Below are 14546 nucleotides of genomic sequence, written 5' to 3'. Positions count from 1 at the left end.
TTACGAGGCATTTTATTTGTACAGATTAGCCGACTGCCGCAAAGCACCAGCCTGCAGAGAAGAAGAATCATCGCCTGATTTCATACTAACAAGTAAAATTTTTGAATCATTTTGAGTGACTGAGTTATGATTGTGTTTCCTATTATGAATGATTGATTGTTCGAATTGAGAACTACATAATTTCATAATTGCATAGATAGGAGGAAAACTACAGTGGCGTCAGTGTGACGGGACTCTCTTGGATTGTTATATAATATATGTATTTTTTGTTTCATGAAAACCAACGAGAACGAGAGGTAACTAATCTGAAGAGAGATTCGGTGCCCATAGTAAAAGATTGCTGATACCAAGGAACGATTTCAACTATTGGACAAGACCTATACTGCAGAACAAGGCCAGATAATTCCAATTTTTACATTTTGTAATTAAAATTGTTTGAAATTAATTCAGAAAGAACTTTTTGCCAGATAGTAGTTAGATTGTAGAACTGTATATTGTGTGATTTTCGTATCTGGACATTGAACTTTATACCATCTGTGAAGTAATTTGAAAGTTAAGTCTGTCTACGACAGTAAATTTGAAACTGTATTTAGTGACTAGAACCTGATATTGACAGTTATTTAATGGTATTGACTAGAGTGGCATTTGAAATGTCATTGAATCAGCAACGAGACGTGCAACAGCCTTCAGCTGTTTGCGCAGAAGCAGAGGCCACGGATAGCAATTCTGAGACTGTTGTGGCTAGCGGTAGCAATATAAATAATCCCGCTGGTCTCTATTAGCCGAAGGCCAAGCGGAGGTAAAACGAGACTTATCCGTTATACAATCTGAAGTAAAACGAGACTTATCAGCCATACAAAATGAACTCCAAAATCAATTAGCCGCAAATCAAACACAATTACAAAATCAATTAAGAGCAACCATTACCGAATTAGATCAGAGATTAAATACCCAGACACAGGAAATAAAAGAACAGGCAGAAAGGACCGAACAGAATCTTATTGCTCAAATTGAGCAGGTCCGCCAACAATGTCAAGAAAACAATAGGAAATTAGAAGCGGAACTAACCGAATATGTATCCGCAAAATTGACACGATACAAAAACAAGTCGAATTGTTTCCTCAAGTAATACAAGCTCAAGAGGACATACAGTGTTCCATGGCTATGAAACCAGAAATTATAGAATCCCAAGATAATCTAAAGAAGCAATTTGACGAAGTGAAAGAAAAACAGACGACAGTGGAACATAGAATGAATGTACTTGCGGGAAAAGTTTTCAGAAATGACATTAGAGCGGCAAAATTTTCCTTCGGAAACGATAGAAGAAAATGTGAAAGTAGCTTTACAGTCAATTTCAGAGAGTTCCGAAGAGAATTTTTTCAACAAAGGGTTAAAGGAAGTTCCTGAACAACTTGGCGAAGAATTCTCGCGTTGGAAAGAAAATATCGAAAGATCACTAAATCTCTCGCAGGAGGATTTAGAAACAGCGAGATGTAGGAAACAAAATTCTCAATCTGCGCGTGACATTCCGTCCACGTCTAAGATCCGATGTAGACCGAACTGAAACGTCACCAGTTACATTCGATATAACGGATAGCCACAGGGAAAAGAGCGAACAGGATGATTTTTGGAATCGTAGTACCGTTGAGGAAAAGATGATTAAACAGAGACAATTTCAAATCTTTAACCCTGACAAAAAGAATGTTCATCCTGTAGTCTTTATTCGAAGTTTCAGAGGTCTATTTCCACGATCTTGGACAGAATGGCAAATGATTAATGTTGTATCTGGATATATACAAGGATCAGGACAATTGTGGGCATCCGAACAAACATCTTCTTGTAAATGTTATAAAGTATTTGAGCAGGCTTTTCTAGCAAAATATTGGTCTGTTGGAATACAAGAAACACTTAAGCAGGAAGTATTATATCCTGTGCCTTTCTCATTTTCTAGAGGATCTCTAAAGAGATATTTCGAGAAATACATTAATAAAGCTTTGTATTGGGATGTACCGATTCCCTTGCCGGATATACTGTACTTAGGATACTCAAGTCCAGACTACCCACCAGTAAAAGGAATCAGCTGTTATATATAAATGATAAGGATATAGACTCATTTATGACTACGCTTGATCATATTGCTATAATTGAGGAGGACAAGAAAAGGTCAAGAGAAATGTCATATCAAAGAAAGGCAATAGAAGTGAATCCGAGCTGCAACTCGAATGGGAATGGCAGTAATGGTAGCAGTAACCATAATCATAACCAACTACACTCTCCAAGGAGACTTAGAAATGGACGAAATGCAAACAATAATTATTACCATAATGGAAACTTTAGTAATGGTGCAGCGAGGGGCTATTGTAGGAACAATAGGAATTTTAATCGATATAATCCAATGTATGGCAACACAAGACAGTTCTACCAACGCCAGCAGAACAACAACAATAATTACACGAATCAAGCAAGACAATATAGACCGAATTCACCACAACAACCTATAATCACTGAAGTAGCTGAAGAGACAAATACCAATCGGACCAACAATCAGTCAAACTAAACATGACCGCATCGTGCCCCAGAGAAGCGGTCAGGGGATCTGATAGGGGCGCAATAATAGAATTACAATTGTTAAGATATAATGATGGTGAGCTGTTGACTGAAGAGTTAACAAAGGATTTAATAACGTGTCATAATGACAGATCGAGTGTTCCGGTATCGGAAGTATTTGTTGAAATAGAGGAAGTTCCAACGAATGTGGTATTAGACACCGCCGCTTCCGCCAATGTCATCTCAGGCGCTCTTTTTAGAAGAATTATGAGGGAGAAGAAGGTACCAATTTTGCCGGTACAGAACTACAAAATCATCGGAGCTGTTGGAGCACGCTCTCCCAATCTCAAAATACAAACACAATTAGAGATGAAAATGGGAAATGTAGCAATAAAATGCACGTTCCTTGTAGTGGAGAAGTTATTTGTGGACTGTATTCTTGGTATTGGGAGTATGCAGGAGTACGATTGTCAGATTGATTTTTTGGAAGGAATAGTTAAATTTAGATTAAATGGAGAAGAGATAGCACTGGATTTAAATAGAAAGGAAACGGTGCATGAGAAATATTGTCGCGGTGCCATAATTGAATTAATTGACACTACAAACGGTCGTTGGAAGGAGCTTTCAAAGGATTTGATACAACAGGAGGACTTTAACCAAACAACAATGATAAAAGCTAGTGAATCAAATCAGCTTACCGGAGAACAAAGGCAGCAGCTTTATTATTTGTTAGAGGCATATGAAGAAATTTTTGATGAGAAACCAGGAATTGTTAAAGGGTATATTTGTCACCTACAAGTGAAGCCACATCAGACTTACTGTTACACGCACTATCCGATCCCCTGGCGTTTAAACAATCTGCTCAAAGGGAGATAAATAGAATGTTAGAATGGAACTTGATTGAGCCATCAACTAGTCCATATTGTTCTCCGCTCTTAGTCGTTCCAAAACCTGGAGGCAACGTAAGATTAGTTCTGGATGCGAGAGAGATTAATAAAATAATAGTACCTGTAAGAACTCATCCGGAAAATATAGATGAATTAATCCAAAATTTCCAGGATGTTTCGTACTTAACTAGTGTTGATTTGAGAAGTTCGTACTGGCAGGTCCAAATGGATGAAGAATCTAGGAAATATACTCCATTTATCTATGCCAGGAGAAGTTACTAATTTAGAGTTGTCCCGTTCGGACTTAATATTAGTGCCGGAATATTTATTTCAGCGTTGGATTATGTTCTTGGACCAGAATTGCGTAGTCGTATAACTGTGTTTGTTGACGACTTATTAATAGCCACGAAAACATGGGAAGAGCATTTGCATATTTTGGAAAGGATTTTTGCTGTTTTCAAGAAATCCGGAACTACAGTAAACTTACAGAAGTCTCATTTTGCTTTACCACAAATTAAGTTCTTAGGACATATGATAGATGTGAAAGGTATCCTGCCTACCGAGAAGAAGATAAGTGCAATTCGAAATTTTCCATCACCACGGAATAAAAGACAGCTGAAGAGATTTATAGGTATGGCATCATTCTTCCGTCGTTTCATAAAGAATCAAGCCATGAATTCTGAGGCATTAAACCGGCTTCTACGAAAGGATGTGCCATGGCAATGGACTGAAGAATGTGAACTAGCTTTTCGAGACATTAAAGACCAACTCGTTAACGCATCCTTATTATATCACCCGGTTATGAATTGTGAGTTCTGTCTGTCCACGGATTCATCGGATGTTCGATTAGGTGCTTGTCTCTTCCAAATAAGGAAAATAAAAGGGGTACCAACATTCTGCCCGATAGCATTTGCTAGTCGAGTGTTATCGCCCTGTGAAAGAGCCTATACGACCACAGAACTTGAAGCATTTGCAGTTATCTGGGCATTCAAGAAGTTTAACTATTATTTATATGGTTCGAAAATGACTGTGTATTGTGACCATCAATCACTAACCTTTTTGCAAACATGTAAATTATTACATCCCAGACTGTCACGTTGGACAATGACACTACAACAGTACCAATTTAAAATTATTCATGTGTCTGGCAAAGAAAATATCATTGAGGATGCACTGTCAAGATCCCCAGAAGGTTTAACGCCGGAAATAGAATCAGTAAATACTCCGGATTTTCCAGTATTACAGTTGCAGGACAATATCTACAAAATTTATTATGTTCATCTTTGTAGAGATGTGGGAAATTTACAACGAAAAGACCCTCGATGGAAGAAGATAATTCAGCTAAAGGAACAACAAAATTCAAGGGCTAGTTTAGATCATTATAAATTAGTAAATGGAGTATTATTCTTCAGATGTAGGAAGGACAGCAATCCACGGTGGTGTGTATGTATCCCGAAAGAATATGAGGAAAATTTAATTAGGTCTACCCACTTATCATGGGGACATTTGGTGTGATCCAATGTGTCAATAAAATAGGAGCATACTGTTATTTTCCGAATATTCGGAGAAAAGTGAACCAAACAATACAAAACTGTTTACTCTGTCAAAAGGCAAAACCGGATAATAGAGGTAGTGAGCATGTTCTGCATTCAATTATTCCACGAGATCCAAGGGCCTTAATTTCATGTGATATCTGCGGCCCTCTCCCACGATCAAGAGGAGGAGTCAAATTCATTGTTGGATTCTTTTGACGTATTTACAAAATATGTAAAACTATATCCATTAAAGTGTGCTACTGCCACGGCTGTTGTAGTGAGATTGGTGCGTGACTATCTTCCGCATGTAGGTTTACCGAAATCCATAATTACAGATAATGCCAGAATTTTTACCGGATTTAAATGGAAGAAAAATTTAACACAGCTTGGTATTCGACAAATTTTGACATCATGTTATCATCCAAAAGGTAGTCCAATAGAACGAGTTTTCCGAGAATTAAACCGATTCATGCGTACATACTGTCACAGTAAACAAACATTATGGGCTGATTATTTGTCAGAATTTGAACAAATATTTAATAATTTGACACATACCTCAACTAACTTTACTCCAACAGAGCTTATGTTTAGTCAGATTGAAAAGAACTTCTGGATAAACCATCTGCCAAAGTATGAAGACCAGAATTTAAAATTGGAGGAAAAGATTCGATTCGCACTTATCAATTTAAGTAAAAAGGCAATACAACGGAAATTGACATATGATAAACGGATTCACCGGATTCAGACGTTTCATCCTGGAGAAAAGGTTTTATTGAGGCGACACATCCATTCCTCGAAACTGATGAAGAACATAAAGAAATGGAATCTTATTTATACCGGACCATATGTTATTGTAAATATACCAAATCCCGGATCATACTTGTTGGCATATCCCGAATCGAAAAGAATAAAGACATTATTCCCGCATAATGATATTAAGAAATTTTTTGAAGGATCGTAGATCTGTGATACCAAATATGGAGAAGAATTTAGAGTGGAATTTGACTATGAGTCGAAGGTGTATATAAATATCAAGATGTTTATGTTGTTTAGAGGGTAAGAGACAGTGAGATTACTCCTGTGATAGGTTAAGAGACAGTGAGATTACCCCTGTGATAGGTTAAGAGACGGTGAGGTTACTCCTGTGATAGGTTAAGAGACAGTGAGATTACTCCTGTGGTAGTTTAGCACAAAATTTTATGATAGGTAGAAGAATTTGTTAATTACTAGTGTTTGTAAATGTGGACTCATGAGCAGAAGCCATAGTGATATACAATGAAAGTGCATCTACATTTCCTCAAGTCACGGCACTTATGTGAGAATTGCGCGTGAAACTTGAACAGTGCGGGATATGTAGGTAAATACGCTGTGTGTATGATGTGCGCTGTTCGCGCGAGAAAACAAATGAACTGTGAAATGGAGCAACAGTCGATAATGTCACTGCTGCAAAAAATTGAAGAAACTCTCTGGTTGCGCGACAGAAAATTATTATAATTTTTAGATTTTTCATTATGCCTTCTCTACCAGGAGTATTAATTTAAGAATTTTAATTAACATTTTAAGATTAGCAGTTTGTGTGTTTCATATTATGGACATAATTGTTGAACTATATTTCCATAAATGCTCATGAGAGAATGAAAAAGACTCTGCGAGTGGATGATTTGTTAAATGAACATACATCATCATTAATGATATTTATTTGCAGGTGGATCTATAAATCAATTAATTATAAGAATAATGAAAACTTTTCAGAGAATTTTTTCTAGAAATTATTCCCTTTGTGGAGTCAATGTCTTATGCCTATGTTTAAAATTTTTCATCTGGTGTAAACTTAAGTTTTATCCATAATTTCGTAATAGAAAGAAAACCTCGGACAGATTCAATGCTCTACTTCCACCTGCACTATAACAAAACGAAGGTTAGATTTAAAATTTTTTTGAGAGGAATACGTTCGATATGAGCTACAACAAAATTTAAATGCCCACAGTCTATTTGGCAAGGTTTTGGACAATCAGCAGTTGTAATGCAAAACAACTTTGATATTGAAGACTACAAAAAAAATCGCAATTTTCAGGACTGATGGATGTTCCAGTCTAGTACAGATGGAAGGATATAAGAATCCACTCCGATTTTGAGTTCAACGATGAAATATGGACTTCGTTGCCTTAATCCACTCTCTTCCAGGGATTTATTCAGTCAGAACTTTTTCTTATTCCACTTTAAACCTGTTCCATGTTCACGTCCCTGACCATCTGTTCCTGAGATCATCTTGCTGTTTCTACGGCACATTACCAGCTTCTGTCCTGTACCATAAGCCATCGCCTGTCCTCCGTGCCGCCTCCACCAAACGCTGTACGTCGCCTACCCGGTGTCCGTACCCAGTGTTCCTGTTCCATCGACTTCACAACGAGATCGCCAACTACATCGTCGAAAGAAGAATTTTGAAATTTTTTTTTGAGCAATATTGTAATTTTTTTTGGCTATGAGGCACTTTTCCTTCGATCTAATCTATGGAGCTTCTATATATTTCAAAATTACTGGATTTAGGCTTTCCTAACTTCTTACGTACCTGAGCTGAGGCCTATTCATCCGGGTTTTCCAGGATTTCCCTGTGAAGGCCAGTTCCCAAATGGGTAGACCTTTTTCGTAATTACACCAATCTACATCTTCCCTGGTTCTGTACTAGGGATGAGGGTATACCCCGGTACATGTAAAAGCTACAGCTTAGGTATTCTCGTAACTTACTGTCTTAACATGTTACCCATACTCTCTATAGTAAAATTCTATTAATTCAAAATATTCCTCTTTTGAATAAACAACCCAACAAATTTTTTCTGTTAGCTCGCAAAGTGTATTATCATTAACTTTGCTCGCTGCGAGGGGCAATTGTAATATCTCTTTATATTCGATGAATTATTCTGAAACAATTCTACCCTTGAATGACGTTTACTAACTTTCTATCTTCATACTTGCAGAATCCATGCCCAAAGTAGTTTCATAAAATAGCTATGCCATGAGCGCATAATTATTCTTTGTAGTACTCTCTCTGGTGGTTGTTAGAAAAAAGCTTCCGAGATTGTCTTCGTGCCGATTAGGCTGAGCATTGATTGAAGAATTGTAATCTGAATATTGAGATTTATGACAAAAGATAACTGATACGAAATTGTACGATTAAAAGGCAAATATATATATATATATATATATATATATATATATATATATATATATATATATATATATATTGCTCCTTCATACAAAAGGTGTGTATTTGACATTTGAGAATTAATGATATTCATCGATATATTGCGTAGTTGTTAATCAGAAGGGAACTTCCGAAAGACTGGATACGAACCTGTATTTAATAATCCAAGAGCTCCATTACTTCTTCGGAAGGTTAAACTTTATCAAAGCCAAATATCCGCTTGATCTGAGGTTTCCCGACTGATTATACAACTTTCCCAAAATTACGAGGCATTTTATTTGTACAGATTAGCAGACTGCCGCAAAGCACGAGCCTGCAGAGAAGAAGAATCATCGCCTGATTCCATTCTAACAAGCATAATTTCTGAATCATGTTGAGTAACTGAGATTTGATTGTGTTTCCTATTGTGAATGATTGATTGCTCGAACGAATTGAGAACTACATAATTACATAATTGCATATATAGGAGGAAAAATTACAGAGCCATTGAACGAAACATCATCGATATGGGCTTTCGGAGCCAAAGGTTCACTCGTGTACCCTTGATGATTGCACGACACAAAGATTTACGCGTTACCTTGGGCCCGTCAACACTGACATTGGACTGTTGATGACTAGAAACGTGTTACCTGATCGGACGAGTCTCGTTTCAGATTGTATCGATATGTCCCTGTTTACCGTCCTAGTCAGCTGTGTTGTGAAACTGCACAGCATCATCACACATTTATCCATGTATTAATATCAGTTTGTGACGGATTCGCGTAAATCGTTCGTGGTGTAAAAAAGAAAAAAAGAAATATAGTGTGCATCGTTACGAGATGCGTCAGACACCAAACAAATTATCATAGGACGACGAAGAAAATGTAGATACAGATGAGATCAGTTCTTATACAGTACATCAGTATAGACCTCCCAAACAGCAGAAGGGAAGGGAAAGTTTAGCATTTTACACTCATTTGCTGAATGAAAATAAATAATCGTTGGTTATACAATTATCGAATGACGCTCGTTATAGAGAATTAACTGAAATTAAATGGATAGTTAAATGATATTGCCCTATGTACGATAAAATTCGATGGAAATGGACGATTATACACGTTTTACATGCTTGGTAAATTTTTGCGAATGCCCACGTCTCAAAGGCCGTTGATCTACCTGTCCAACTTATGACATCGCCCTTGGAAATTCAGCGCAGTGTAAGAAACCTAAATTTAACAGCTTTTTCGGACATTAGCTTGGTGATAAGTCACAGGTGTAATTGCAGTGAACTGCATCATACACGAAATTAATAAATTTTCTGACTGGTGTTGGCAACATGCCGATATTGGGCCGTAATTCGAACGTCGGATGGACACAAAAACTGGTCGCTTTTGCCTGAATGTCTGATTTTGTATTAATTGTGGTTTGCCTTCCTATATTTCACGTTATGCTAAACAATGAATAGCCGCCGCACGTGCTCGAATCACTTGCTATCAGCTGCACTCTGCGGTAAATCAATTACATTTTTCAGCGAACAGATTTTCTGACAAAAGTACCATTGAGCTCCGTGTAATTTTTTGTTTGGTGTCGGACACCAATAATAGAATTCGCAATTTTTCCACGAAACGCTGGCAGGGATATATAATTAAAACTGGCAGAGGGCAATTATATGGTCTGCGTGCAGGAGGCATAAAATTTCAAAATGTAGCCACGTTATTTTGCCTTTGCTGAGAACAATACGCAGGGTGTACACACCATCCTTCTCTTACGCACCACAGATACTACTCCGCAGCCACGATGTCACGGAAACAGTGGACGAACTCCAAGTGATACTGAATGTGCATAATATAATAAACATGCTTGTCGTATTCAAGCTTACCGGGATAGGGTTTAACTACAGGCTAAAATGAACATTTTTCTGTTGACAAACAACTACTTAATAAAATATCAGTGAAAGCAGCAGTCCTAAGTGTCACTTAGGACGAATTATGAGCCGATCGTGAAGCTGTTTAACCTTAGAACAGTGCTGACAAAAATGGTAGTTATTGATACTCGGTGGTGGTGGTGTGTCCCGAACGATAACAGTATTTTTTTCTTATAATTCACTTAATACACTGTAATGGGATCACTGCATTCACGAAACATTTCATAGAAAAATAAAGTGAAGAATCAAGCAATTTCTGCAGTTCCGGTAGACGCCTGTTTAATGTTCGAGGCAAATGAACTTCTTGGTAGTAGTGCAGTCAGTTAAGATATACCGTTCTTTGCGAGTACAGAATGAACATCTTGCAGCTAAAGATATACTGTTAGAGGCTGCTTCTGATGGTATGTTCTAGATTCCGTGTGTAGCGTGCAAGGTTAGTTCGTGCCGAACAGTATGCGAGCGCTTGGCTAAAGCATACGAATTTGAGCACTGACGAAACTAATGGGGTCACAGGACTAAAAACTTGTTCCTGGAGAATTCCAAATTCTTGCGCAAGAAGATTAAGGTTTTCAATTTGTGAACTGTAACAGAGAAAAAATTTAAAGCCTCACAGCTGAAATATTGATATGGCTATTGTAAAGAATAATCTATTACTAAAGTGTACGAGTTTCCGGTGGTGAAACTATACATATTTCAGCATATAAGCGTATCAGGTTGAATTGTAAACAAATCTAGACTGGTGATTCGTTTTATTCGTTTTTAGTTTTGAATTTTGGTAACCGTAACATATGAGAATGGCAAACTTACAGCACTAACACTATAACATTTTTTTAATAATAAAAAAATCTTTCTTTGCTCGGGACGCATGTAGCTGTATTTGTATGTGCTTCAAGCATGTTGAGATAAGCACAAGGACATCCATATTAATGACGGCTAAAATGGTTTCCGTTACCCGGTTACAGTAGCAAGATGCCTATATAACGGCTTCTAGACGTAATACAAACTTGATTTACAGTATTTCACATAACAACTGACCGAATTCATTGTTTAAAGAAACTGTCATAATCTGCTTATTAATAAGTAGATCTCAATTAAATGGCTTAGCACAATAAGTCAAATGTTAAAGTTGAAAACTGTTAATATGTCTTGAGGTACCGTAATTAAAGGCGTGTGAATTGCCTAGATTATGTTCAACCAGTATTTGCGTATGAGACCACTAAGCAATCTCCAATAAACGTTACATGTAATTTCAAATCTTTTCGAAATTTGTTCTCGCTGACACCCCCGGAAACCCCTTCCCTCCTCCACACACACACGCACACACACACACAAACACACACACACACACACACACACACACACACACACACACACACAACAAATTTATCCATTACTACGTTTGCCACAACGTTTTAATTAATAACTACATTAAGACTAATTCCACTCGCAAAATATTTTTCAGATAGTACCGCCGAAAGTTCTTCTAAAATTATACCATTGGATGATACATCATTACGCACATATGACGTCAAAAATATTGAGATCAGTGAGAAACTAGTTTTTCTTGAAACGAGCTTGCCACGCTTACCGTCAAATATGTACCACATCAACTTATTTGTAAAGGATTCAGACATATGAAGCTGTGCTATAGATGGGAGTTCGATTATTTAAAGAATCGGTGATGGGCCTTGTGCTACTGGTTAGTGCAGAAACACAGCAGACTAGATGCCAGCACAGAGGACTATTTTTTCTTCCTTTTTTTTCATTTACTGACACTTGTCTAGTATGATTTAGTTCTACTGACACCTAATAGAAACGCCATAATCTACTAATAAATACTACATACATTTTTAGATATCTGACGACACTAACAGAAGATATGTTGAACATAAAAATAGAATGCACTATCGTTATTTCTAATTTTCACATAATAGGTGCATACATAGAAAGTATTGCTTTTACACATGTTTTTTCGTGAAAATACAAGTTTGGCTTTACTGATATGTAAGTTTGATCTTGTTTGGTTTTTTACTTTGGGTAATATGGTCTTTGATCGAATTGTTATAGCACAAATGAGTAGAGAACCAAAAGACTATGTAGACGTGATCTTGATGTGAGGGTTGCATCCTCACGTTTTAAGTGTTCCAGCTGTGAACCAATACCATAACATGTGTAAAGGCAAAATGTTGTTCTTGCAAAAATGATGAGACTCCAGGAACGTTTTACGACTTCAAATCCGGCATCTAATTCATTGGAATGCAACACCTGCAGCCAGCAAACAGTATACGACACTCATTGTAAATTAGACTGTGGTAGTGTAGCGGTGGATGCAACCTACACCGTTTCAGAAATCGTTGCTTTGAATACATGCAACGGACCAGTTGTTCCACTTATTTTACAGTACAAAATAGTGACAGTGGAGCTGCAATGCGATAAGCTGGGTATGAGGGACTCCACTATGTGTAACTAGGTCGATAGATACAATCCCCGTTTTGTTTTGCGACCTACGCACCTTGCAGAAATTACCCCACATTCATAGCTAGTTAACTCGCAACGCCTTCCCATGTTCACTATACCCTGTCCGTAACAGCCTGCTCTGATATTTCGCAAAAACTCGTCACTTACGCACCATCTAGACGCAACATTCGGACGTCATAGAAGGCTCATTTCCAAATGAATCATTTCATACCCTTCGCTTTTAGTTACGCAGTTTAATATTAATATCAGTATGATATTGTTACCGCTGGAATAGTATGTTTATTATATGCTTACTTTTCAGAGGCCAAATGGCACATGGACCGCATTCGTTGGAAGACGGCTGAAGGTTTTACAATTCTGCTGGTGATGTCTGCATCTATACCTCTTTGTAATCCTCTATCATCCTGAAGCATGTGAGACCTGCAAACTATAAGAAAAAACCAGCACACAAAGTTAGTGTTTTTCAGCAAAGATACTTGAGGCGAATTTTTAACATCAACTATCGCGGCAACTTTTAATCTGGTGAAGTGCCGATAAGATGTTGTCTACATAGCCTGTATAAAAAGAAAGAAGACTGATGTGTGCGATGTGTGTTATACGCACTAAAGATGGAAGACGACTCAAATTAGCATTGTTGTGGAAACAAGAGTATCACATCAAAACAGAAGCACAGAAGACGTCGTAACCCATAGAAAAGAATTTTTCCGAAGTATCTTCTAGGTATGAACGTTAGTTAGAAGGAAGATGAAAACCTGCAAGATGGTGCAGCTCGCCGAAGGAAACTTGTTGTCGAACGGTCTAGGGCGCTGCGGTCATGGATTGTGCGGCTGGTCCCGGCGGAGGTTCGAGTCCTCCCTGGGGCATGGGTATGTGTGTTTGTCCTTAGGATAATTTAGGTTAAGTAGTGTGTAAGCTTAGGGACTGATGACCTTAGCAGTTAAGTCCCATAAGATTTCACACACATTTGAACATTTTTTTGAAACTTGTTGCCCGATGCGTTACCCAGCATTAGAGAAACTAAGTGTACGTAATTCTGGATAAGCTTTTCATAGAGATCTCTCGACGTTTCATTAAAAAAAAAAAAAAAAAACACCTACGTTTTTCGAACAGAGTATTTATCAAAAGGATCACGAATACACGAACTACCACCAACCATATGCGATAACTAAATGATAAATGTAGCATTTCTAGAAGGATGCATTTAATAATCCCGTAAAACTCTTCAGAAGCGGGCTTCCTCTTTTGTATCGAAATCTAAATCGCCCCGCAAAGTCTGTGCAATGACGGAAGTGACGCATTCATGATTTGGAGCAGGCACGTTCACATCTACTTGCCCTATGATGTACGGGATCACAGACGGTCACCGTTTAATATCACGCACGATACCTCACCTTAGCGTGTCCAGGTGAAGCGCCGACGACTGACGTCGGCTAATCACATCGCATACGTTAGTATCGTAACTGCAAAACCTAGCTCACTGCCAGTGAACAGCGTCTTCGAGGACTAAATGGGGAAACTCTGCTGTGTTGTGGTTTTTCCACTTGTGTTGGCCCTTGGCATTGTCCGACGTCTTCGATGTAGGGTTTCCATTATTAAACAGGCCGCACAGATGGGTGTCTCAAAAATCCTTACTGACCGAGACAGGTGGATCAGCTCGATAACGCATCAAGTCCCTTTGCACTGAGGTAACAAAAGTTATCGGATAGCTGCATGCACATAGACAGATGGCGATAGTATCTCGTACCCGATGTGTCAAGGGGCAGAGCTTTGGCAGAGCTCTCATTCGTAACCAAGAGATTCATGTGAAAAGCTTTCCCACATGATTATGAGTCAACGGTGGGAATTAACAGGCTTTCCACGCGGAATGGTAGTTAAAGTTAGACGCATGGGACATTCCATTTCGGAATATGTTAGGAAAATCAATATTCCGAGATGCGTAGTATCAAGAGTGTGCAGAGATTCAGGGATTTCCTCTCACCACGGAAAAGGCAGTG

This window comes from Schistocerca americana, chromosome 6, assembly GCF_021461395.2.
Source record: "Schistocerca americana isolate TAMUIC-IGC-003095 chromosome 6, iqSchAmer2.1, whole genome shotgun sequence".
In the NCBI taxonomy this organism is placed as follows: domain Eukaryota; kingdom Metazoa; phylum Arthropoda; class Insecta; order Orthoptera; family Acrididae; genus Schistocerca; species Schistocerca americana.
The sequence above is the reverse complement of the archived record's forward strand: the minus strand, read 5'-3'. Positions refer to the sequence as shown.